Source organism: Dermacentor silvarum, chromosome 9, assembly GCF_013339745.2.
Source record: "Dermacentor silvarum isolate Dsil-2018 chromosome 9, BIME_Dsil_1.4, whole genome shotgun sequence".
Lineage (NCBI taxonomy): Eukaryota > Metazoa > Arthropoda > Arachnida > Ixodida > Ixodidae > Dermacentor > Dermacentor silvarum.
In genome coordinates this window covers 104,448,766-104,473,412 of record NC_051162.1, presented here as the reverse complement: position 1 = coordinate 104,473,412, position 24,647 = coordinate 104,448,766, and the positions used below count along the sequence as shown (strand labels likewise).

Here is a 24,647-nt window from a genome sequence, read left to right as displayed (position 1 = left end):
TTGTGCGTCCCGATAAGTTTCACCCATCACTTTACATATCAACCTCTGTGTCGGCTCCGAGGGAGAGCTTCTCCACTGGCCTTAATGAATCTTCTCACTTACCTTTCAAGCGTATGATTATGCCAGTTTATATCATTTCTTGTCCTCCAACGATTGGTCACTGGCCACAAAAGCAATGTTGGGGACCAAGTAGATCAGTTTACGAAGTTTGTTTTGAGCAGTATGCAGTAATAAACTCAGTGGAGTAATAATTGCTCTAAATATCCACACTGGTTCTCATCTGAACCCTTAAGTGCCCCAAAACATAAAGATTGGCACACCGTAAATCCAGAAGTACTGTGCCTAATGAGTAGAGAGAATAATTTTGCTTCTTCCGGACTCTCTGCAAACGTCTCTATAAGCGGGATCACGACTCACATATTTCACTCTTGGAGAATAGTGCCTCCAACCGGCAAGCGCAATTTTGGAAGTATATCTGAAAGCGCTCTAATAAACGGGGAGAGTGTTTTCGCCTGCTCGATTCTAGAGGAGTAGATGTCCAAGCAGGCCCGTTTTGGTTTGCTGACCATTTCTCATCTTTATTTCATTTCATTTCATTTATTTACTCACAGGGCCGTTCGGCGTTACAGAGAGGAGTGGGTATACAAAAAAGAATACGAGAATACAAGAATACAACTGGGTATACAAGAATACATTTGTAGTAGGCAGATTAATGAAGATGATCATATACAGTAGACTTGAAGTCTTCGGGTACTGCGATGGACACGACAGAGACAGGAAAGTGGTTCCAGTCCGCGCTAGTCTTCGGAACAAACGAATCAAAATAAAGATTAGTCCTGCAGCTTGGCACGCCAACTTTGAACCGGTGGTCCATGCGGGATGAAAGTAAGTGGGAGTGATAAAAAGTGATTTCTGTAAAGATTCATTGGTGAAATATATTTTGTGAAAGAGACTTAAACGAGAAATACGACGGCGTAATTAAAGGTCAGGAAGATCGAATGTTTTCTTCATAAGCGTTGCACTGGCTGAACGAGAATAATTAGAAAGTATAAGACGAACAGAATGATTTTGCATGGATTCGAGGACTTGTATGAGTGATTTGGTGTGGGGATCCCAAAGGGAACAGGCATACTCTAGTTTCGGGCGCACAGGAGTATTATATAGAAGTAGTTTTAGGGACACAGGAGCCATGGAAAAATTACGGTGAAGGAAACCAAGTGTGCGGTTAGCATTATTAGTGATATGTGCAACATCTGTTTTCCATGATAGGTTGGCAGTAATGTATACGCCAAGATACAGTCAGAGACTGAAGTTAAAGAAGAGTTTTTAAGTAGGTGCATGAAGACTGGTTAGTCATCCGCGTTATTCTCATTGCTTTGCACTTACCAATATTTAGTTTCATAGACCAGGTGTGACACCAAGTGGAGATGTTATCCAGATCACATTGAAGAGTGGCTGCGTCGGAAGGTTTAGATATTTGTCTATATAATACGCAGTCATCAGCGTAGAGTCTAATTTGTGAGTCAATGGAATCAGGAAGGTCGTTAATATAAGTTAGGAAAAGCAGAAAATATAAAGCAGAAAATATATAAACCAGAAAATATATAAAGCAAGAAATATAAAAGCAGAAAATATAAAGCTTCAGGTTTCAACGCTGGTGTCAGTCAGCAGTACACAACGAATCCTACATCTAGTGCTGTGCTGTTAGATGAAAAGCTAATCATCGAATGCCTTAAGCGCTTGAAGCCCTATATATCCTGCGGCCCTGATGGAATCCCCTACACAATATTGAAAGCTTGCGGCAGTATATTGTCCCGAGCCCTGACATCTATATTTCATAACTGTTTGAATACTTCTACGTTCCCTCACTTGTGGGAAACTTCTCGTGTTTTTTCTGTATTAAAATCAGTCTGTGAAACCGATGCCTCAATTTATCGCCCAATTTCTCTTCTCTTTGCCACGTCTAAGATTTTTGAGCTTGCTCTGCACAACATTTCGTCTTTTACTGTGAAAAACTAATTGATCACGAACGAGCATGGATTTCTCACCAGCCGCTCCACTATTACAAATCTCGCATTTTTTTTGACACAGATCTCCGCGCCAGCATTGCAACGGGGCAAGTTGACACCATTTCTTGTGACCTCAGCAAAGCTTTTAATGTCTTCAGCCACTCACAGCTTCTGATCAAACTTACGCACTTTGGTGTTGACTATTCAATTGTAAATCTCTTGCGGTGTAGGTTTTGATAGATCATGATATGTTAACGTTAATGGCCAAACGTCTTCTTTTTACATGGCAACTAGCGACGTCCCTCAAGGATCAATATTAGGACCACTTCTGTTTTAAATTTTACAGCAAAGCTGTATATGGCTAGCTTCCAGCGGATCGATGTCTGTAGACCAAAAACCGTGGGCCAATCCCGAAGATTGTCCAATACGGGCCCACCCGCGGTGGACGTGAAGCAGGCTTCAAGCACTCCGCCAACTTGCAAAAATAGGCCTGATATCTTGGGTTCAAATATGTACAACCAGTATCAGACATTAAGCTGATTAGAACGGATACTACACTTTAAGCCGCGTCGGCCATGTCATATATGCCGATATGACATCAATATTTTTACGGCAATTCACACTGTTCATGACTGTCACATCCTGCCGTCTGACCTGCTTTTGTTTTCTATATGTTGCACAGATTATAACCTAACCTTGAATGCTGCTAAGACCAAAGTCATGTCTTTCGCTCGGAAAACAGCAAGCATTTCTTTTTCTTATTCTGTGCATTCTGTGTCACTGTGTAAAGTCCGTGATTCAATGATCTCGGTGTGCTTTTTGATACAACCTTACACTTTTCAGCTCAAACTAAAGTGTTGCAATGCGAGGCATGCGCACTCTTGGCTCTGTGTGCAGACCATCGAGAGAATTCATTTCTCCTACACCGTTCCGCAAGTGCTAAACAACAATCTGTCCTCAACTCGAATACGCGTCGGTTGTCTGGAATGACATTTCTAGATCCAGCAGTGAAATTAGAGATCGGGTCCAGAAGAAGTGTCAAAGTTTATATCATCACTGCTTTGCTAACATGAACACTACACCTTTCTCTAGCAACGTTGGATTATTATCATTGCCCTTACGTTGCTGCCGACGTAATCGCGCTGACCTCCCGCTTTTTTTTCAAACTCCTTCACGGTATCCTCACGTGCCCCGAACTCCTCAGTTATATCATGTTTCGTATTCGGCAAAAGATAACCAGCGAACATAGACATTTCCATGTTCCTGCCTGTCATCACATTCAACCGTCCACAAAATACAGTCTTTATAACGCTTACTTTCATGGTGTTGCTATTTTTCACAATTCGCTGTCATTGTTCTGTTCTGAGCTTGGCGTTGTTGTGTCATAGTTTCACAATTGTTCTACTGCCCTTCTCTTTCTTGTGTATTCATTTTATGCCTTGTTTTATGTACTCTTGTTTTGAAGCTTATTTGTTATTTTTATTGTTTTGTTTTTTACTGGTATTTCCCTGAAGTTTTTTATTTTTTATGCATGCATGCACCAACACTTAGACCTCATGGTTGTTCCTCGGCAGAATAAATAAATAAATAAATAAATAAATAATTGATTATTATTAATATTATTATTATTATTATTATTACTATTATTAGAATGATCACCAGAACCACATAGAATGTGTTGGAGTCAGAATGACTCGTAATTCAAAATATTTCTGGAGCTTCGCGTGCTCTCACTCTTCTAAAAAGAGCAGCGAAGATGCATGTCTTTTTGATGGAAATGGAGATTTACCGAACACTGCTGATGTCCTTGCAGAACATTTCTGTTCTGTATGTGGTGTAAAAGATGTTTGAAGTAACGTTTCTCCTCAGTCTGGCATGGCTGTACGCAATCAGTCATTTAAGATTTTATTTTCAAGTGTATAAAGCGCCTCAAACTTTTCCTTTCTTGTGGTACTGATGGTATTCCTCCCACGCTGCTTAACCCTTCCAACTAGAGCACTGCACGGGCTCGGGCTTACCCGAAAGCCCGGGCCCGGCCCGGCCCGTGGGCCGGGCCGGGCCGGGTAGAGCAGTTTTTTCACGGGCTCGGGCCGGGCTCGGGCACAGGCGTGTGCTTTTTGACCCGGGCCTGGGCCGGCCTCGGGTTTTTTGACGCGGGCCCGGGCCGGGCTCGGGCTTTCTGCGAGTTATTCTCGGGCTTCTCAACTCTGAAAAACATGTATTTTTCGGTCTCGGGCCGGGTTCGGGCTTAAGGTAAAGGAGTGGCGGGCCGGGCCGGGCGGGTAACGTAGACTATTTCCCGGGCCCGGGCCGGGCCCGGGTCTCGCCATAAAAGTTTTGATCGGGCTCGGGCGGGCCGCCCAATGTAAAAACGGGCCCGGGCCGGGCTCGGGCCGCAAAAATTGGCCCGTGCAGTGCTCTACTTCCAACGCTGTGTACTCAGTTGTGTACAGCAAGATACTGCATCAACGGCAAAAGCACTGATAAAAGTAATGATTTTGAAAATATGTCGCATACATCTTGAAACACTTATGATTAGAATTGTGCTGCAATGTTGAATAGCATGTGCAGAATGCTATAGCAAAATGAATAGGGAAGCTAGACAGTTGGGTGTTTTTACGCGCTGACAGTATGTTGTATGTAGCGGGTTCACTTTTTTCATTGCTTTTCACAATGTCATGCACCAGGCATAATTTTAAAGTAGCTGGATAAGCTATCTAAAGAGTTATCCTATCTGCGTAAGGATAGGCGAGTCTTGCAAACTGCGCAATTAGGATGATTTTTCCAAAATGATGCATGTACATGTGGTTTTTTGACTCGTAATAAACACTGTGGCAAGTCAGAGCCTCTGTGTACCACGTCTTTCTGTGTCCTCACCTTTTCGTGCACTATAAACTTCACCTGGATAAATGCTTTTCAAGGTTTTCGAAACACAAAATAATGTACGATGTCCCATTAGTGAGTTTTCAAATGGAGTCTACATTCTGTAAGCTTGACAACACTGACTGAACAATAGGAAATTATTATATATTTTCTGCAGATGTATACTTTCTATGGTTCTGAAGATGCTAGAATTGCGGTGAAAGTAAGTTTTCAATCAACAGTTTGAAGTGGCGTCTGGAAGTTTTAAAGCGTATGGAAGCGTACTTGTCCCTGTTCTCACAAGCATCTTCAATGGTTCCATGAAGTCTAGTGCATTTTCTAGTACTTGGAAGGAAGTATGGATATTGCCCATGCAAAAATCAGGTGCTAGACGCGCAGTTACTAACTACCCGCCTATATCTATCCTCTACGCCGCGTCAAAAGTGTTTGAATCGGTATTGCATTCCCTGCTTTCTGTTACTGGTAAGACCGTTTTAATAAATAAGGAGCATAGCTTTGAATACCGACGACTTCGAGCTATTTAAGATTGTCAACAGTGTTCATGACTGCACTGACGTCAAAAAAGACATTTTTTTACTCTCAAACTGGTGCAGAAACCATTGGGTAATTTAATTGCTTCCAAAAATATGGCATTAGGTTTCACGCGGGGAATACAGCATGTGCAATACAACCTTCGGGACGCTCCAGTGTCCAGGCTCGATGAAATGAAAGATCTTCGTGTGTACTTCGACAAAACGCTAAGCTTCTCTTCCCGCGTTAAATATTCACAACGTTCCCTTCACGCTGTTGCAATTGTGTGTCGCATATTGCATGATTTACACTGACCTGTTCCGTTTCCGAAGTCGTATTCCGCTGTGTGTCTTCCACTACTAGAGTATGCCTCTGTATATGCAGGTGCCATGTCGAAATCTAATTCTGACCTCATTGAACGCGTCTAGAATAAATTTATATCTATCGTCAAGCACACTTTTGCCATTCTGGCGACAACAGTCCAGCCCTCTCAAATATACCTCAAATCACACCTCTAGACTCAAGACTTAGACCTTTGGTTTCTGTATAGGGTGGTTCATGGCACTATACACTTCCCGAAAGCTTCTTGGTCATATTAAATTTTTCGTTCCGGCAACAGTACATCAGACAGCATTCCGCCTTCTCTGCCTAGCCTTGTTGCAATAAAGACCATCCTGTGTATGGCTAGACTCGAAAAAACATGTAATAAGAATTGTGGCCTGTATTGACATACTCCAGACTTCATTTCCTGTGTTTGGTGCATATGTAGATAATCACGTTGTATGATTAATTCACTTTTACGCTTCCTTGTATTCTTATTCCTTATTTCTTTCTCTATCTCGCATTGTTTTGTCCACCACACTTGTGTTCTCTGTACTCCACCCCCATCGCTTGTCGGCGCACAAAGCGGTGAAGGTATGCTTCTTGAGGACGACGGGCTTGGGTGAATGTCTTTGACTAATAGTTCAAAACTAGACGCGTCAGCGAAATCATCGCTCATTTCTTTCTTTCCTTCACTCCTATTTCTTTATGTGATCTTTGTGTTTCCCCTTCGAATTCATCTGGTGTAGACGTCCCTCTCCCATTTCCCTGGTGTAGACGCCCACCAGACATTATTCTGGTTAACCTCCATGCCTTCTGATTTTCTCATGGCGGCCGCATTTCGATGGGGGCGAAATGCGAAAACACCCGTGTACTTAAATTTTGGATGCACGTTAAAGAACCCCAGGTGGTCCAAATTTCCGGAGTCCCCCACTACGGCGTGCCTCATAATCAGATCGTGGTTTTGGCACGTAAAACCCCATAATTTTTTTTTCTGATTTTCTCTTTCTTCCTCCTCATCTTTGTCTCGCATATTGCTTTTTAAGTGCACCTCAACGAAGAATCTGTACCTTTTCCTGGGCGCTATCATAAACATTTGATTGATTATCAATGTTATTGCAGTATAAGATTGTTTTTAGTGTGTACTAGTATATTATTTCAGTGGAGTAGCATTTGTGCAACGTTGTTATAGTGTGAAATTTTTTAAAAGCAAGAATTAAGGAAGTGCAATAAAATGCTATGTGCCTGATCATATCCATTGTGCTGTTAATTTCTTCTGAGGTTCAATAACGGTTGGCAACTGTATCCAGCGTTGTGCAATAAAATAATATGCCACAAGAATTATTGTGTTGCTCACAGAACGTATTAAATATCTTTGCAGGCTAAAAACAATAAGGAAACTGGTATTTTTTATGTTTTGTATGGTGACTTGAATTGTACAAATTTTGAAAATAACCTTTCTATACATTTTGATATTACGCAAACGAGCTGCCCCCATACTTTTGAATAAGTGCTTTAATAGTTCGTTTTGGCAAAGGTAAACGAAAGACACTGTCTTTCGTTTCCGAGACTCTTCGACTCTTCGAAGACCCTTCGACTCTCAAGTTGGTAGTACCTGACTGTATGTCATTTGATTATAGTCGAGAAAGACATACTTGACATGTTGAAACCAGTTACAATAGAGCATTGTTTTTACGCAGGGAACTAAATTCTCACAGTAAATGCTATTTTCATGCAGAGTATGACAGCTGCTCGAATAAACCCGATAAGTTGTGGCAAAAGCTAAATACTGTCTTAAATCATCGCAAATCATCTCCACGTGTGGAAAAGCTATTTCTCGCTGGCAACGAAATATCGGGCAGTGCTCTGGTGAATACGTATAATGATTATTTTCTGAGCCATAGTAATGCTTGTGCACCTGCTGATATTTCGAAATTCATGCCAGATAGGAATCAATTTTCACTTTTCCTACAACCATTATTATTATTATTATTATTATTATTATTATTATTATTATTATTATTATTATTATTATTATTTGATTTGAAAACATATACACAGGAAAGAGAAAGCGAGAAGCAAAGCTGGCAACTGCCACCAGAAGGGGCACAACGCCTGCCTACTCTTCGGAAAAGACGAGATACAACCATTTACGGAGCCTGAGGAACAGGCAGTTTTCCTTTCCCTTAAAGCTAGCTCAAGTTGCGATGTTGAAGGTAATCAAGTTCGTCCAATCAAGTATGTGCTCGATATTCTTTGTCTATCATCATCATCATCATCATCATCATCATCATCATCATCATCATCATCATCATCATCATCATCATCATCATCATCATCATCATCATCATCATCATCATCATCATTATCATCATCATCAGCAGCAGCAGCAGCAGCAGCTTACATTTATGTCCACTGCAGGACGAAGGCCTCTCCCTGTGATATCCAATTACCCCTGTTTGCAGTATCTGATTCCAACTTGCGCATGCAAATTTCCTAACTTCATCATCCCATCCTGTTTTCTGCCGACCTCGACTGCGCTTCCCTTCTCTTGGTATCAATTCTGTAACCCTAAAGGTCCACCGGTTATCCATCCTACGCATTACATGGCCTGCCCAGCTCCATATTTTCCTCTTAATGTCAACTCATTATATCAATTCATTATATCACAGTGTGAAAACACAAATCTTGCACTCGGCTTTCATATTGATTTCACTAAAGCACTTGAGTGCATCCATCATTCCAATTTACTTGAAAAGCTTGAAATCCATGGTATTCGAGGGCACTTCGTAAACCTCATAAAATCCTACCTATATCATCGCTATCAGTACGTTCAAATAAAGAATTGCCACTGAGATTTAAAACACATCAGCAGAGGCATTCCTCAAGGCAGTGTTCTTGTCCTATTTCTTTTTATAGTGTTTAATAAATGGCCTAATAAATGTCGATAGAAATGCGAAATACATAATGTACGCTGACGATGCCAGCATACTTTTTTCTTGATCTGAACCGGTAGCCTTCAGAATAAAGCCAATTCTGCTCTAAAATCTATCCAATAATGGTCAGCGGCAAACATTCTACTGAATATTATAAAGCAAGAAAAAACCGTGATTTTCAGACCAAAATTTAATCGAATAAACAGTAGTTCGATCACCCTTCTTTATTCACGGTAAACAATCGAAATAGTAAGTAGTGTGAAAGTACTTGGAGTTATCTTTACACAAAATATGCTTTGGGATGCGCACGTTGAATTGGTTTTCGGCAAGTTATCCCGTGTCGTTGGTATGATAGTGCGACACAGAGCTATATTTCCTGTCAAGATAGAGCTTCTTGTTTACAATACCCCATTTTTTTCTTCATTATAATAATTTTTATTGGCATAGGGTACAACGACATGTAGAAATCTTGAAAGAATACATATACTGCCAAAAAAGTTTGTTCGGACACTTTTTAATGCACCATATAATTCACGCACTTTCGATTCATTTTTGAAAGCAAGTATAATCCGCGTGTGTAATATTTATATTATAAGTCTTATAATTATAAATCTCTTATAGTCTTATAATCTAATCCATAAAAACACATTTATTCGCGACTCGCTACACAGAACAGTGAAAGGTGGTGACTGCGTGGGCAAATTGTTCTATGCAAGAAATATCATACACACTGCCAAACCTTTTAAATTGATTTTATAAATCATATCTTGAGTTACATCAACTTCTGTACGAACACTACGCGAACATTTAATCAATCCTTGGTCACATGATAAATAATGACTATTATCTTGCCCTTTTTTTCATTTTGAACTTCTGTGACTGTTTCATGTTAAGGTGCATAAACTTTAATCTTTTGTATTCTGCAAACGTGTGCTATGGATGCCTGCTCTGTAAAGGCGGCTGTGGGCTTCAGCCAAGTTGCTTGTTTCTCAAATGACTGTTACGCGCAGTCTCCTCCATCGTCGATGGAAATAAACAAGTTATTATTACTAAAAAAACGTTTTCAGCAATACACTCAATGCCGCTGAATGTGAAGGCCTCCCGATGCGGTGCTGATGCTTCAAAACAACATAGAAAAATAAATGAAGTTCCCCATGGACAAGATTAGACAGAAACAAGAATCGGGAGGAGACAAGCTACGAATTTGGTAAATTTTAGCTGTTGTAAATGTTGTTTTTTGATGAACGCTTCAGGTGTATCAATTCTTTTTGCTGACTTTCTGAGAACCCACTTTCTCATATTTTTTTCATACACCAACAAGCCTAATTAGATTGACTTGCATACTTCTTTATCTGTATCCGGTGACCTTAGTTCACCGGCTAACAAATATTTAATGTTATCGTTCGGCGCAGGACACGCCTGCACGTATCGGAAGTTTTGCGAATGTTATCGGTGGTTCTATCCGTTGTCTGTTGACAACGAACCTTGTATAATCCCATTGCATGCGCGACATGAATAGGTGGCTAGCAAAATCTTGGCTGTCGCAAAGGATTCTGGGGTACGGCGTATTCTGCTAAAACTTGCGGTTCGAGACTCCACGCTACCGTCGCTTCATGCTAATGGTTCATGCACACACGCTTGGTTTTTTACTGTGCAGCTTTGTTGAAAAACCATGATGTAAGCACCGCTGGGCAGTTCCGACAGGTAGGCGTGAGCTGTCGATCTTTCGTACTTATGTTGGCGACCTTACATTCGGATTTTGATGTGGCGGGCATTTCATGCCCTAACGTGTTTGTGTCACGTCAAATAGGTCATATAACGTTTATCAAGCGCAAATAAGCGTTCGTTAACCTAAGAAGTAGTTTTTAATAAGTGACAAGTCAACTTAATAAGCGGCTGCTGTTTGCATGTTGTTGCGCGAGCACGTGCAACAAAATATTTTCCCCGTCGTGTGGTCGGGATCCCCGAAAAACGGCGTGGTCAAGGGATCCCCGAATATCAACGTGAATGAGCAGTCTTTGTTTCGCTTCATTTTTCTATTTTTGTGTAGTAACTTGCGGTGAATGAAAGTTCCTTCACCCGCTGCGCTCGAGCATGATGTTTAGCGATAGCCATCGCAGCACCAGATATAGACCTTTCGCAAGCGAAGGTATTTTCCTCCGCACGACAGCTATCTCTGTAACGAGGTATACTTCTGCTGGCCCGAACCAGGCTGAGTAGTATTTTGGACAGTAGAAAGATAATACAGAGCGCACTGCAATAGAAGGTGTGTTGACATCCGTAGAATAATCGCGAAATCTTGTGAACTTTTTTTGCGCTTTCTAATGGCTGACAACGTTAGCAAACGCTGCTTAGTTGTTTTTCACCTTTCTGCGTGTCCTGTGTGCCTCAGGAACAGTCCTGTCTTAGTAAATGCGAATGCATTTCTTGGCGAACATTGGCTACTTTGACAGTATCTATCTATCTATCTATCTATCTATCTATCTATCTATCTATCTATCTATCTATCTATCTATCTATCTATCTATCTATCTATCTATCTATCTATCTATCTATCTATCTATCTATCTATCTATCTATCTATCTATCTATCTATCTATCTATCTATCTATCTATCTATCTATCTATCTATCTAGCCGCCTGCGTCTTTGTGCTCTCACGGTCGTTTCGTTGACTTGGTATGTACCAAAATTTGCATACTATGACAAGAGTATATGACGAACATAAATGATATGTCATGACATGATTGTCATGACAAGCGTGTCATGTAGGTCATGAAACAGCCGCCTACGTCTTGGTGCTCTCATGTCGTTTCGTTAACTTGGTGGGTACGAAAATTGGCATAGTAGGACAGGCGTGTATGACGAACATAAGTGATAGGTCATGAAATAAATGTCATGACATGCGTGTCACGAGGTCATGACAATGACCCAAGCGAAAAAGATGAACACTCAAAAACCACTGAAATGGGTTCGGACGTGAGTACTAAGTGAAGGAAACACTAAATGATGCTGGTAGAAGTCACAGTCGTGACCATGACTCCGCAAAAATGACAATGACTCAGCGAAAAAAGAATAATACCTAAAAACTACTGAAATGGGTTCGGACGTGGGTGCTAAGTGAAGGAAACACTAAAGGATGATGGTAGAAATCATAGTCATGACCATGACTCAGCGAAAATGAGAACGACTCAGCGAAAAAAGATTATCACTCAAAAAAGAATGGAATGGGTTTGGATGTGGTACTTTGGCAGCAGCGTCGGAGCGCATCGCACGCAACCTGCTGAATCCTTGTTTTTTCTACTGTCACAGGCTATACCCCTGTCCTGGAATTGGAAGCTGTGAACTGCAAGCTTCCAAGGTGCCGAAAACTTCGTTGCCCTGTAATTTTCCTCGATCTGGTGGTCTGAACATTTGAATCTGCGCCGCGTCGCTGCCGACCACATCGCAGCAAAGATTCTGCGCAAGCGCTGCTGTTGTCACGTGCAAGCCACGGCCACAGCTGGGACGGTGCCCTTCACTTCGGCAACAGCGGCGGAGCGCATCGCACGCAGCCCGCTGAATCCTTGTTTTTCTACTGTCACAGGTTGGTGACTATTCTTCGGTGTTATTCCTACTATTTATAGACGCTCCGCTCTTTGCTGTTTGCTGCCATTGTGAAGGGTTACTGGCGATATAAACGCGACATCCACGGTTGAAAGTGTTCTAGGTCGAGGCAATAATCCTATCGTCTTTTGTTTTCTTGTTATCATGAAGTGGTGTAACTTATGTCGATGTGTGCTGAGTGATGATGATCTTACAGTGACCTGTACAAAGTGTGAATTTTTATTTCACGTAGGAACATGCTCTGACGTCACTGAGCAACAGTTTAAGGCAAAAAAAGTTTGCAAAGAAGCAGTGGAAGTGTGAAAAGTGTAGGGCAGGAAACGGCAGGAGCGCAAATACAAGAACATCTGATAGAGAAGTGGTCACTAGGCTTGTAGTTATGGACCGCAAGCTAAACATGCTGCTCGAATTGCCCACTAAGGTAAACGGCATTGAAGAATCCATTGAGCTGCTCTCAGATCACTTTGATGTCATACAGCAGCACCAGGACCGCCAAGAAATAAAATTCAAATATCTTAGGCGAAAAGTGGAGAATATCGAGAAATCCGGCGCCACAAAAGAGCTAGAACAGCTTCACACTGATTTCAAGGCTCTTGAGTGGTTTAGTAGAAGCCTCAACATCGAAATCTATGGTATTGCTGAAACAAAGGGGGAAGATCTTCTTGAGAAAGTGAATCACTTGACGAGAGAGCTAGAGCTAAAAGTGTTAACTGGAGAAGACGTAGTAGCACTCCACAGACTGCCATCAAAGCCTGGAAATTTAAGGCACCAGGGATTATCACGCGCTGTGCTCGTCATGAACGTAATAATGCTTTAATGGCTAAAAGAAAGGCTCTAAACGGCCCAAACGACAAGCGGTACATCTGTGAAAATCTGACGTCTAGGTCTAGGAAAGTGCTTACATTCGCCAAAGAATGGTCGAAGGGATCAGGCTACCAGTTCGTATGGCACACAGGCGGCAAGATTCTCGTGCGTAGGGCACCAGGTGAAACCGCTGCAGTGACTAAATGTGAAGATGACTTGAAGGCTCTACATTTGTAGACGTGCTGTTCGTTTGGTTGCTTTCTGAAACTCCTTTTCCTCACAGACAGCTTGCAACATATACCAAAATAAAAATGATTAACTCCTCGAGGCCTCGATGAAAAACAACTAAGCTGTGTACATATGAATGCCCAGTCGCTGAATAATAAAATTCCGGAACTGGAAGCATACTTTGCTGACATAAACAGATACTGTGACGTTGTTATGTTTAGTGAAACATGGTAAAATGAACATTCTGAGGTATTTAAATTGCCTAACAAAAACACATTTTACTTTGACAGGACATCAAGACGTGGCGGAGGTGTCTCGTTATATATTGATAGATGACTCTATGAAAACTGATTTGTTAACTGATTTCTGTTGTATTACCAATGACTACGAAATGCTTTGCGTTGAAAGCAAGTGTTTGCTTCTTGCCACGTGTTATCGTCCCCCTGATGGAGACTATTGCACGCTTTTCACTTTTCTTGCGAATTTTTTTATTTCTGTAAGTGAGAATAGGCAGATAGTTATTATTGGCGGTGGTTTTAATATTGACATGAAAGGTGCTACTCGCAAAACAACATACTTTGAAAGACTACTTACACCTTATGGGTACATGGACGTTATAAAATCAGAAAGAAGATTAACCTCCACATTAGCAACACTGCTCGACCTCTTTATCACAAACTATGACCCGACCAATGTCTCAAGTGCCGTTCTAAGCTCCTGCATAGGTGACCATATGCGAATATGTATGTCTGTTAAAGCTCCCGAAAACACACAGAAAATGAAGAAAACGTGTATAACCTTGTAAAGCATCAGGGAAAACTTTCTGGAACCATTTCAGATCGAGATACGAGGGACTTGCTGGGATAAAGTTTTTCTAGAAAACACGGCAGAAAAGGCTTACGATATCTTCATTAGTAACTTTGTGGCAGTATACAGGAAATACTATGTCTCTTAAGAGCGAAAATTCAGTACAAAGACTTGAAAGCCTTGAGTAACCAAAGAGCTTTTTGGAAAATTAGAAAACGAGATAGGTTGCATGCGAAGCTTTTAAAAACTCGGGAGTCTTTACATCCTAAATTGTTTAAGACCTTCAGAAATGACTGGAACAAAACGATTAGGAATGGCAAGAGACGCGTATTATATTCGGGAGTATGAATCTTCCACAGGACAAACTGATGAATTGTGGAACATGATCAACTCTCTTAAGGAACCGAAACAGAAGGGAGAGTGACCACAAGAAATTTCATTAAACGGACGCCTAGTGAAAGACCAGGAACTTGCGGATGTATTTAATCAATACTTTGTATCCAAGAATTTTGACCCGAATTCTCGTGCCGCTAATGATATCACAACACCTAGAAACAACAATTCCCTTTTTATCGCACCAAGTCACTCTGCTGAGGTTTGTTCCATTTATATGAACCTTAAAAATTCTCGCAGCTCTGACATACACGACCTGCAGATACGGCCATGAAATCATGTCATTTATGAAATCCCTCCTATTTTGGTGTACATTTGCAACTTGTGTATTTTTTGTGGTACTTTTCCTAACAGAATGAAAACTGCCAGAGTTACCCCCATTTTTTTATAAAAAGGGTGTCAAACAGAATGTAAAAAACTATCGCCAATTTTCTCAAAGGGCTTGGAGAAAATTATCCAAGATTGATTGTCATCATTTTGTAGATGATACCACTTCTTAGATCAGAAAGAGTACATATTAAGAAACTTCGAAAACAGGTTGTTAACAATCGGTGTATTTGTTGATTACACGCTGGCTCTTGACCGCATCAATCACAATATTCTCCTCAGTTAGCTATAATGGTGTGGGGTAAGGGGCACACCACTCGCATTATTATCGTCCTATCAATTGACAGGCATCAATTTGTCTCGATAAATGAGTTCAAATCGGAACCCAAACAAGTAATTTTAGGTATAACACAACGAAGTAATATCGGGCCGCTACTTTTCAACATTTATGCTAATGATCTAATATATTTTTACCAACAAGCAAAATCTGCAATGTATGCCGATGGCGCAAGTATTTTCTTATCATCCCATAACCACACAGAATTACCGAGAATGGGAAATGAGCTTCCTGATAGGCTTTCTATTTGGTCAAACAAGAATTGTCTACAGGTTAATTGCAATAAGACCAAAGCAGTAAATTTTCGAACTCCAGGTAAAGAAACCCCACAGCATCGCAATATAATATTTGAGTCTATGAATATTGAGGCTGTGAACACAATTAAAATTCTTGGTGTAACCTACTCCAACAACTCACCATGGGACGACACAAAGACTCAGTCCTCAAGAAGCTCAGCAGCACAGTTGGTGTGCTAAGTCGCAATAGACACACTTTCCCCACTTCTGTTGAAATACTGCTATGTAATGCTGTATTTGCCTCGCATATCAATGAAGGTCATTTAGTATGGGGTACAACAACGCAAACAAATCTTAACAATATACTTGTCATGCAGAAAAGGGCACTGCGTATTATTGTCAATGTATCTAACACTGAACACACCGCACCTCTGTTCGATAGGTAGCACATAAGAAACATTCATGACTTGTACATGTATAGACTCCTACGGGAGTATTACTTAAGTTTAAAGAAACATAATGTTACGCTAATTGAAATCGGCAACCTGCTTCTCAATGTACCTGCCTATACACCGCCCGCTGCCCTGAAATATGGAATGTTGTAAGATATAGGACAAATTATAGGAAACAGATGCTTGAAAACAATTTACCGAGGTTATAAATTCTTTAAAAGAAATAGACATTGATAATGAAAAAATTAACCCTTCGGAATTTAAGACTTTTCCACGCTCTTATACATATGTGTTACTATATAAAATGTTGTAACATATTCCTCCCTCAATAATTTTTCCATAAATCTTCGATATCGCTTACCTATTTAAACTCATTTCGAATCCTTACATTGCCTTGTTTACGGGCTTCTTTTGACCATTTTTTGTTGTTTGTAAGCACTGATCTGCCAAAAGTATAGGATGGAGGACCGGTGAAGCCTCAAAAAGGCTTTTTTACCTGTCATCCTCAACATTGAATTTGCCTTGTAATGTTAGAATAAATACTTTGATTTGATAAGTGAAGGAAAAGACTAAAGGTTGAAGTCATAGTCATGAGCATGACTAAGGTTTTCGCCTTAAGGTCTCTTAGGTGTAGCTAAAAGCATTCCTGAGGACTCCTGCTGACATGAATGTCATGACATGCGTGTTATGTAGGTCATGAAAGAGCCGCCTACTACTTGCTGCTCTCATGGTCGTTTCGTTAACTTGGTAGGCTCCCTGCACACTGCTTCGCATAACATCGATTTCTACAGGGCGTGGCATCTGCCTGCTTTTTTGTACTGTTTTCTTTTAGTTCAATATACCTTACTAACTGACCCAAAATTCTACACAACTAAATGTTATATAAAAGAAATTTTCCGACCTAAAGTATAGTGGCCTCACCCCCAGTATAAAGACGGCACGTAATCAATATGCTGAGGATCCTTGCTTTGTGCACCTGTGCGTCTTTAAGTGATCGTTAAAAAGGGGTTATTCGCACTTGAACACCAAAGGACTTGCCTGTGACGAAATGAACTTCACATATTCTGGCTCCTACGTTCGGTACCCACATCTTGCCGTTTACGGTCGGTCGCTTGATAGCAATTGACCAAATAACTTTGCGCATTTCATTCCATGGAAAACGAAGCATTTTATTGCGGTAGCCATTATATGGACACTCCAGTCGTATTTATGCCGTCGTCGTCGCCGTCAGGTTCCGCATGAAGTCCAAGTGCGACAACCGTCGCCACGCGCCCTACGCTGTATGTGCGATTGAAAGCGTGCGAGAAGAGCCGGCGATCGTGGCTTGACTTCGCCCGCGTGATAGGGAGGAACACGGGCAGGAAGTTCTGCGTCTTCCGTCACGCATAAGGAACCGGAGGGAGGGGGGCGGCATTATAATCCGGCTGCGACTGCGTATGTGGCGGCTGCGCGCGGTCGCGCGGCTGTATCTTGAAAGCGATATGCGTTGGGGGATGAGTCTAGGTGCGTCGACGGCAAGTAGCTTTGTGCGTGCTGTGTGTTCTCGGCGCTCTGTTTGCGTTGAAGCGACAGACAACAGCAAGAAGGTCACTTCGCTCGTGGCTGCAACCGCGTTTCCTCACGCCAGCGTCTTGATAGCGAGTTGTCCGCGGTCACCGAGTGTGATGGGTTCATGGTTGTGCGCGCTGACACCATGCTTGTTGTATTGAGTTATCAAGCGAATGTTTACAAGTTTATACGGCCGATAAAAGTATTATTCTTACTTCGTATGGGTCTCTGCTAATTTGCTATCGCAATCGTTGCTTCCGCTTTCGTGCGAAACTGCCATTTTTTTCCTTTCACGGAAGAGTTCAAGCACTCTAATGCCGAGCAGCCAACCATAATAACGTTGTAGAAGCGGATTTTCTTCGCGAATAGCGGGAAATTGCGCAGCAGAAACTGCAGGCAAGGTTGAACGAAGTAACCGAAGAGTAACCCTCGAACCGGAAGTCGGGTGCAGACCACACCGTCGTTTTGCGATCCACCAGCGGTTTAGTAGATTCTGAAAGGCGCGCGCGCATCCGCGAATAAGCTGTAACTTTCGATGACTGATGTATAAAAGCCGACGTGCTTGATCGCAGATCAGATTTTCGACGATCGCCGACTTTGCTCGACGCTATCGTCGTGATTGAGTGTGACTTGTTTTGCTGGGCACAAGTTCGCCCAATAAAGTGTTAAGTTTGTAACTCCCAGTTTGACTCTGCATCATTCTTCACCGTCACGTCTACGTGACAATATTCCTAATAGAGATTTTTCAATGATACTTTGCACAACCAATTCTTACATATTTGGTTGTGCAATGAACTACCAAAAATGAAGTCGTAAGAGAGGTTTAGATATGATATGGCATGGTCGTGCAGGTGTTAGCAAAGCGATCTTGAAGACGTACGACGACGTGTACGCAAGCGCCGATGTCGATATTTTTTGCGGTACTGTTACTTCAAAGGTAAAAAGAAACTGTAGCGACAGGCTTTCATTCATTAATCAAACGTGTTATTTATATCTAAAAGAGCATGCAGATCACTAACTTATTGTTTCAAGCTTAGTTTAGAGCGGGCTGTTTTAGGCCGGACTAGGATGGTTGAAGACTAAATGGTCAACCAACAGTGCGCCGCAGCCGAAGAGCGAGCATCGCGCGCGTCAGAGCTTGTGTCCAGTGGCTGCGTGCTCTTTTTCTCCAGCCGACGCGAATCGACGCGCGCCGAAGCGTGTCGACGCATGCCCGTGGTTGGTCCTTAAGGGGGCCCTCAACCACCTTTCGGGCTTGGTGAAATAACACAGCCCGCAGGTAGCATACGCTGCTGTGAACATCTCAGCCAAATTTTGCTGTCGTACGCGGTGCGTGGAGCTCGCAAGCGGAGCGTGAAGTAACCTTTCTCTCAAACGCTCTCTTTTCAACAGAAGCCACGTTTAAGCCGCGTGGTGTGGTCTACGCTGGTAGTAATCCTTTGAAGTGCATAAATATTGAATCGGTTATATTGAATGTGCATACCAAGTAGACGGATTTTGTCTACGACGGGCATTTGTTTCCCTTTAATATTGATCTGAATGTTGGGCGTATCGCGTTTAGTAGCTGAGACTACTAACAGTTCAGATTGCGCGGACGAGCGCTCGAGGTTCATGAACCCAGCGCTCGTAGCCACTGCATCTTCCACCTCTTGCAGGTACCTTACATGTGGCCATTCGACCCACCCTTCACCCATAGAGTAATGCTGTCGGCATATAGAGAATATCGCATATCCGGAATTTGTGGCAGGGTCCTAGCGACAGAAGTCATAGATAAGTTAAATAGGAACGGTGACAGCACAGAGCCCCGAGGTCTGCCAAAGCTACGTAGGTTGAATGGGGGGGGGGGGGGGAGGGGGGAGTTTTAGCATTGATACTAATGATAGCTGAGCGATTTGTAAGAAACTTTCGGATGTAGTCATGTATTTTCCTACTACAGCCAATAGTGTTCAATTCACGTAAGATAGAGCCATGATCTATGTTGTTGAAGGCGCTGTGCAGATCAAGTCTCAAGATGGCTTGGGTATCTCGACTCCCGGTACGAGTAAGCAGGTCATGCTTGAGCCTGAGCTTGGCACGCTGGCATGAGATTGACTTGCGAAAGCAAATTATCTCTGGCGAGAATTCGACCCATGAGCCTTAGATGGCTCATGGGTCGAAAAATCGAATGTCTGGCGTTATGGCACAAAAATTAATAGATATGGAACCCTGGACCTTTTGTGGGAGCCGAACGCACGACCTATGGTGTTAATTAGGGCGAATTTAATTGGCCATCAATTTCTTTACAAGAAAGCGTGAAGCCGAGGCGAAGAAGAAGCGTCAGCACTACCTCTGGTATTAATAAGGCAAAAAATCTCATTTAATTAAGATATAGTCAATTAAGGCACTCGAACCAATGAACTTTGGTGGGAGTCTAACCCACTTGGAGATATAGGCGAACCGATCATATCTCGAAGTTGTATTCCAATTGAAATGGTGAAGTCGGAGTCGAAATGGAGTCGAACCCCCGACCTCTGGGGTTAATTGGGGCGATTAAGGCACAGTTACTTATGGCAGAGTTAATTGAGGCACTCGAATCCACGATCTTTAGTGGCGAAAAACAAGTAATAGGAAGTAACAACGCATTCGAATGAAAAGGTTAAGTAATGTGAAGAATGACTCGCGAGCGCGCAGGCTTTCGCCTTCATCCTCTTTCGCGTATGTTAAAATGGCAGTGATTGCCAACTTTTTGACGTGGCATTGTTTGTATATACAATGACTGTCCCAGCAACATTAATAATCAATGAAATATATTCATTGAGAATAAATTCTCAAGGGGAAAGATACATGTCACATACGAACCAGTGAAATTCGAGTCCACACATCGCAAGAAATCGTTGCTTAGATATCCCCATAACCTGTCGGGTGCCTTGGGACGCAATTCTTTTAGCCCTCTTCGTTTTCTCGGCTGCCATATAATTCATTTTCCCGCTATGCGATATGCGGTAAGCGCATTACGGATGTAATTGTCTTTTTGTTACGATCTTCATGCAGCTTATTGTCATAAAATGTAAAGAAAATGTAAGTATCGCCATTATTATGACACGGAATCGTGATGCATGGCGAGGGTTAGACTAGTGCCACCAACAACATCTTGGTTGTTTCCGTAACATGCATGCTGTATTGCGGTATTGTTATCATTCCTATGAGGAAATGGCAATGGCAATGCCGGCCTTTGTGACTGTTTGCTCAAACGCAATTTTCAACATTGTTAAGTGCCCGGCATTCCCCTTACATGGTTAATTCTGATAGCATCTCTTTTCTCGACCGAGGCTTCCTGACTCGATTTAATGGTCACGCGTTTCCTTGTTCGCTTCCGCGTGCCGACCTCTATAATTCTTGGCTCCTTTCACTACGCCGCAGCTGCAAGTCTTGCAAACACACGACTACAAAACGGACTCGTGATGATGCGTCTGCTGCCATTTCAAAGGTAAATAGAAAATTCTGTGTTCTCTAAGAGATTAATTTGACGAATGTATTGTTATAGCTTAAAGTGGGGCTAGCCTACCGATTATTGTAAACTAGTTGTTGGAACGAGTGTTTGTTACTTCGAGCTCATTTTATCCTAAACATTTTGATCATGTACTGTTGGTTACTCTGTGGGCATTAGTTCGCCAAACTGCTGCGTTTGGCGAATTAATGTAGCGACTTCAATGAGTAGCCTTCGACGGAAGCATTGCCTTTCTTGTTCAGATATTAGGGTCGCGGTTTCTTTTGCCCCCCATGGTTGTCGCTATTCGATAAGTGCATAATGGAAAACCGCTCGTGCGATTTGGGTGTACGTGACAGAACCCTAGTTGATCAAAATAAGATTAGATCAATCGTTAGATCAGATGATCAAACCACGACGGCGTTCGCCATAGCGCCAGTGTTGCAGTGGAATGCGAAACCACATGACTAACATCAGGCATTGCCTTATCATAATTATCCTTTTTGCCCTCTTGGACGCAGAAGACAAAGGCTGGCTTAACGAAATTCACGTACGGAAATTTGGACCTCACAATGGAAGACGAGAAGCTGCCCCCGTATGTTAAATATCGTGCCAGTGATGCTTCGGTCACGCTTGCCGATGGAGAGTCAACGTCGTTAAAGGCACCACCGAAAAGAGGATGGAAGTCTAGGTGCACAGCGATGGGATTGTTGAAAGTTGCTGTTGCAGTTCTCCTGATCACAACAGTTGTTTTCCTGTCGTTATTCTTTCTTCAACGAGGACAGGTAAGCAAGTATTAATTTTTTCATCATTCTAGACTCTCTTCTATATTTTACCACAGCTGGGTATTAGTATCTGAGACACTATTAGCTATGCAATTGAACGATGTCTGCATAAAAAAATGTTTCCCAGGATTTCTTTTGAAAGCAGCAAACGTGTTCCTATATAGACTCTAAATGCAGCCAACTGCTTATAGATGATTGCATATAGTGAAAACTACCAGAAACTTCAAATTACAATCTAAGCTTTTTAAATTAAATTGTCAAAATATTTTGAGCAAATTTTTTGTATGCATCTGACGTTTTACAGCAAAACTGTTAAGGTCTCAGTCTCTGATGGTCGTGTCCGCGTGTAGAAAAAAACTCTAATTGGTTCGAGCATTTTTGTTTCGCACTTTTAATATTTCAGTCTGAGAAGATTTAACATAAAAGGTATGCGCTGCCGGTGTCTTGTTTTATGACATTTGTTTATGGGCTGTCATTCTCAAAATTCTGAGGAGCTGTATAAACATGGACGTGTAGCACCACCAGCACGCGCAGAACTGTTGTCGACGGCGGCGGCGTTTTGCCCGCAGTCCGCAGCCGAATGCGCGCGGCGTATGTGGCATGTTTATGAAGAACGGGCCAACCTTTGCCGTACACCCTATGGCGGTGTACCGTAGCGACCATACAACCATGGTTCCTGTGGTTACTAAATAAATGAAAACCACCGGATTTTACATATTTCTCATTCTTTAATAGTTCAAATAACCAATTACACCATCACATCTTAACAGTCATAATTGAAATACATAATTCCCACCATAGCAGAGTTTCGCTGGTCTTCCATCTCCACCCCAGTGGAAGGGCTGACAGTTTTTTTATCTTTCCTTTTGCTCGTTGTTATTTAAAGTTAGTTCCTTTAGCGTACCTGTACACGCAGTTTACTTTGGACTGAGATCTAGCCTTAGGGCTACCACTCGGTTCAAATATTGGGTACGCATTTTTTAAGTTCAGATAATAAAGCTGATTGATTGATTTATTAAAAAGGATTTCAGCAATTGAAGGTAATGCGACGTTATCACTTGTGGAAATGTCTCACAGAGGGTCTTGCCATTCTGGTGGAACAGCGCACTCCTGTGCACAAGAAGTGCATACAGAGCATGAGGATAACACAGTTTAGAAGCAGACGGCAGCTCTCACTCATTGTTCGAGTAGACTTAGTCGAATCTTTATGACATGCCATGGCAAAACGATGGACCCGATGATGAACCCGCAGTTGCTTTCGGCCGACAAAGGCGCCCGACAACTTGCTCGTAGCGAATATGAGCCTAAGCTCCTGCATGGTGACCATATGTTAATATGTATGTATTGAAACTCCCGAAAACACACAGAAAATGAAGAAAACGTGTATAACCTGTAAATGCATCGGGGAAAACTTTCTGGAACCATTTCAGACTCGAGATACGAGGACTTGCTGGGATAAAGTTTTCTAGAAAAACGGCAGAAAAGGCTTACGATATCTCATTAGTAACTTTGTGGCAGTATACAGGATATACTATGTCTCTTAAGAGCGAAAATTCAGTACAAAGACTTGAGAGCCTTGAGTAACCAAAGAGCTTTTTGGAAAATTAGAAAACGCGATAGGTTGCATGCGAAGCTTTAAAAACTCGGGAGTCTTTACATCCTAAATTGTTTAAGACCTTCCGAAATGACTGGAACAAAACGATTAGGAATGGCAAGAGACGCGTATTATATTCGGGAGTATGAATCTTCCACAGGACAAACTGATGAATTGTGGAACATGATCAACTCTCTTAAGGAACCGAAACAGAAGGGAGAGTGACCACAAGAAATTTCATTAAACGGACGCCTAGTGAAAGACCAGGAGCTTGCGGATGTATTTAATCAATACTTTGTATCCAAGAATTTTGACCCGAATTCTCGTGCCGCTAATGATATCACAACACCTAGAAACAACAATTCCGTTTTTATCACACCAAGTCACTCTGCTGAGGTTTGTTCCATTTATATGAACCTTAAAAATTCTCGCAGCTCTGACATACACGACCTGCAGATACGGCCATGAAATCATGTCATTTATGAAATCCCTCCTATTTTGGTGTACATTTGCAACTTGTGTATTTTTTGTAGGTACTTTTCCTAACAGAATGAAAACTGCCAGAGTTACCCCCATTTTTTTATAAAGGGTGTCAAACAGAATGTAAAAAACTATCGCCAATTTTCTCAAAGGGCTTGGCGAAAATTATCCAAGATTGATTGTCATCATTTTGTAGATGATACCACTTCTTAGATCAGAAAGAGTACATATTAAGAAACTTCGAAAACAGGTTGTTAACAATCGGTGTATTTGTTGATTACACGCAGGCTTTTGACCACATCAATCACAATATTCTCCTCAGTTAGCTATAATGGTGTGGGGTAAGGGGCACACCACTCGCATTATTCTCGTCCTATCAATTGACAGGCATCAATTTGTCTCGATAAATGAGTTCAAATCGGAACCCAAACAAGTAATTTTAGGTATAACACAACGAAGTAATATCGGGCCGCTACTTTTCAACATTTATGCTAATGATCTAATATATTTTTACCAACAAGCAAAATCTGCAATGTATGCCGATGGCGCAAGTATTTTCTTATCATCCCATAACCACACAGAATTACCGAGAATGGGAAATGAGCTTCCTGATAGGCTTTCTATTTGGTCAAACAAGAATTGTCTACAGGTTAATTGCAATAAGACCAAAGCAGTAAATTTTCGAACTCCAGGTAAAGAAATCCCACAGCATCGCAATATAATATTTGAGTCTATGAATGTTGAGGTTGTAAACACTATTAAAATTATTCGTGTAACCTTCTCCAACAACTCACCATGGGACGACACAAAGACTCAGTCCTCAAGAAGCTCAGCAGCACAGTTGGTATGCTAAGTCGCAATATACACGTTTTCCCCACTTCTGTTGAAATACTGCTATGTAATGCTGTATTTGCCTCGCATATCAA

At 41.8% G+C, this 24,647-nt stretch overlaps 2 protein-coding genes and 1 non-coding gene across 4 annotated transcripts in view; 2 read left to right on the top strand and 1 right to left on the bottom strand.

Moving 5' to 3' along the window:
* LOC119463475 (uncharacterized) overlaps positions 1 to 24,647 on the top strand; it is a 562,544-nt gene that overhangs the window by 71,760 nt on the left and 466,137 nt on the right. The gene's annotated exons all lie outside the window — the stretch shown is intronic.
* LOC119465469 (U2 spliceosomal RNA) lies at positions 2,404 to 2,591 on the bottom strand. Its single transcript, XR_005194886.1, has one exon. It is a non-coding gene; the product is annotated as a U2 spliceosomal RNA (small nuclear RNA).
* Positions 10,204 to 24,647, top strand: part of LOC119463482 (uncharacterized) — a 179,123-nt gene continuing 164,679 nt past the window's right edge. For both annotated transcript variants that reach the window (XM_049656664.1, XM_049656663.1), the window contains exons 1-3: positions 10,204 to 10,363; positions 11,971 to 12,244; positions 20,796 to 20,862. The gene's annotated coding sequence lies outside the window, so the exon portion shown is untranslated. The remainder of the gene's footprint in view (positions 10,364 to 11,970; positions 12,245 to 20,795; positions 20,863 to 24,647) is intronic.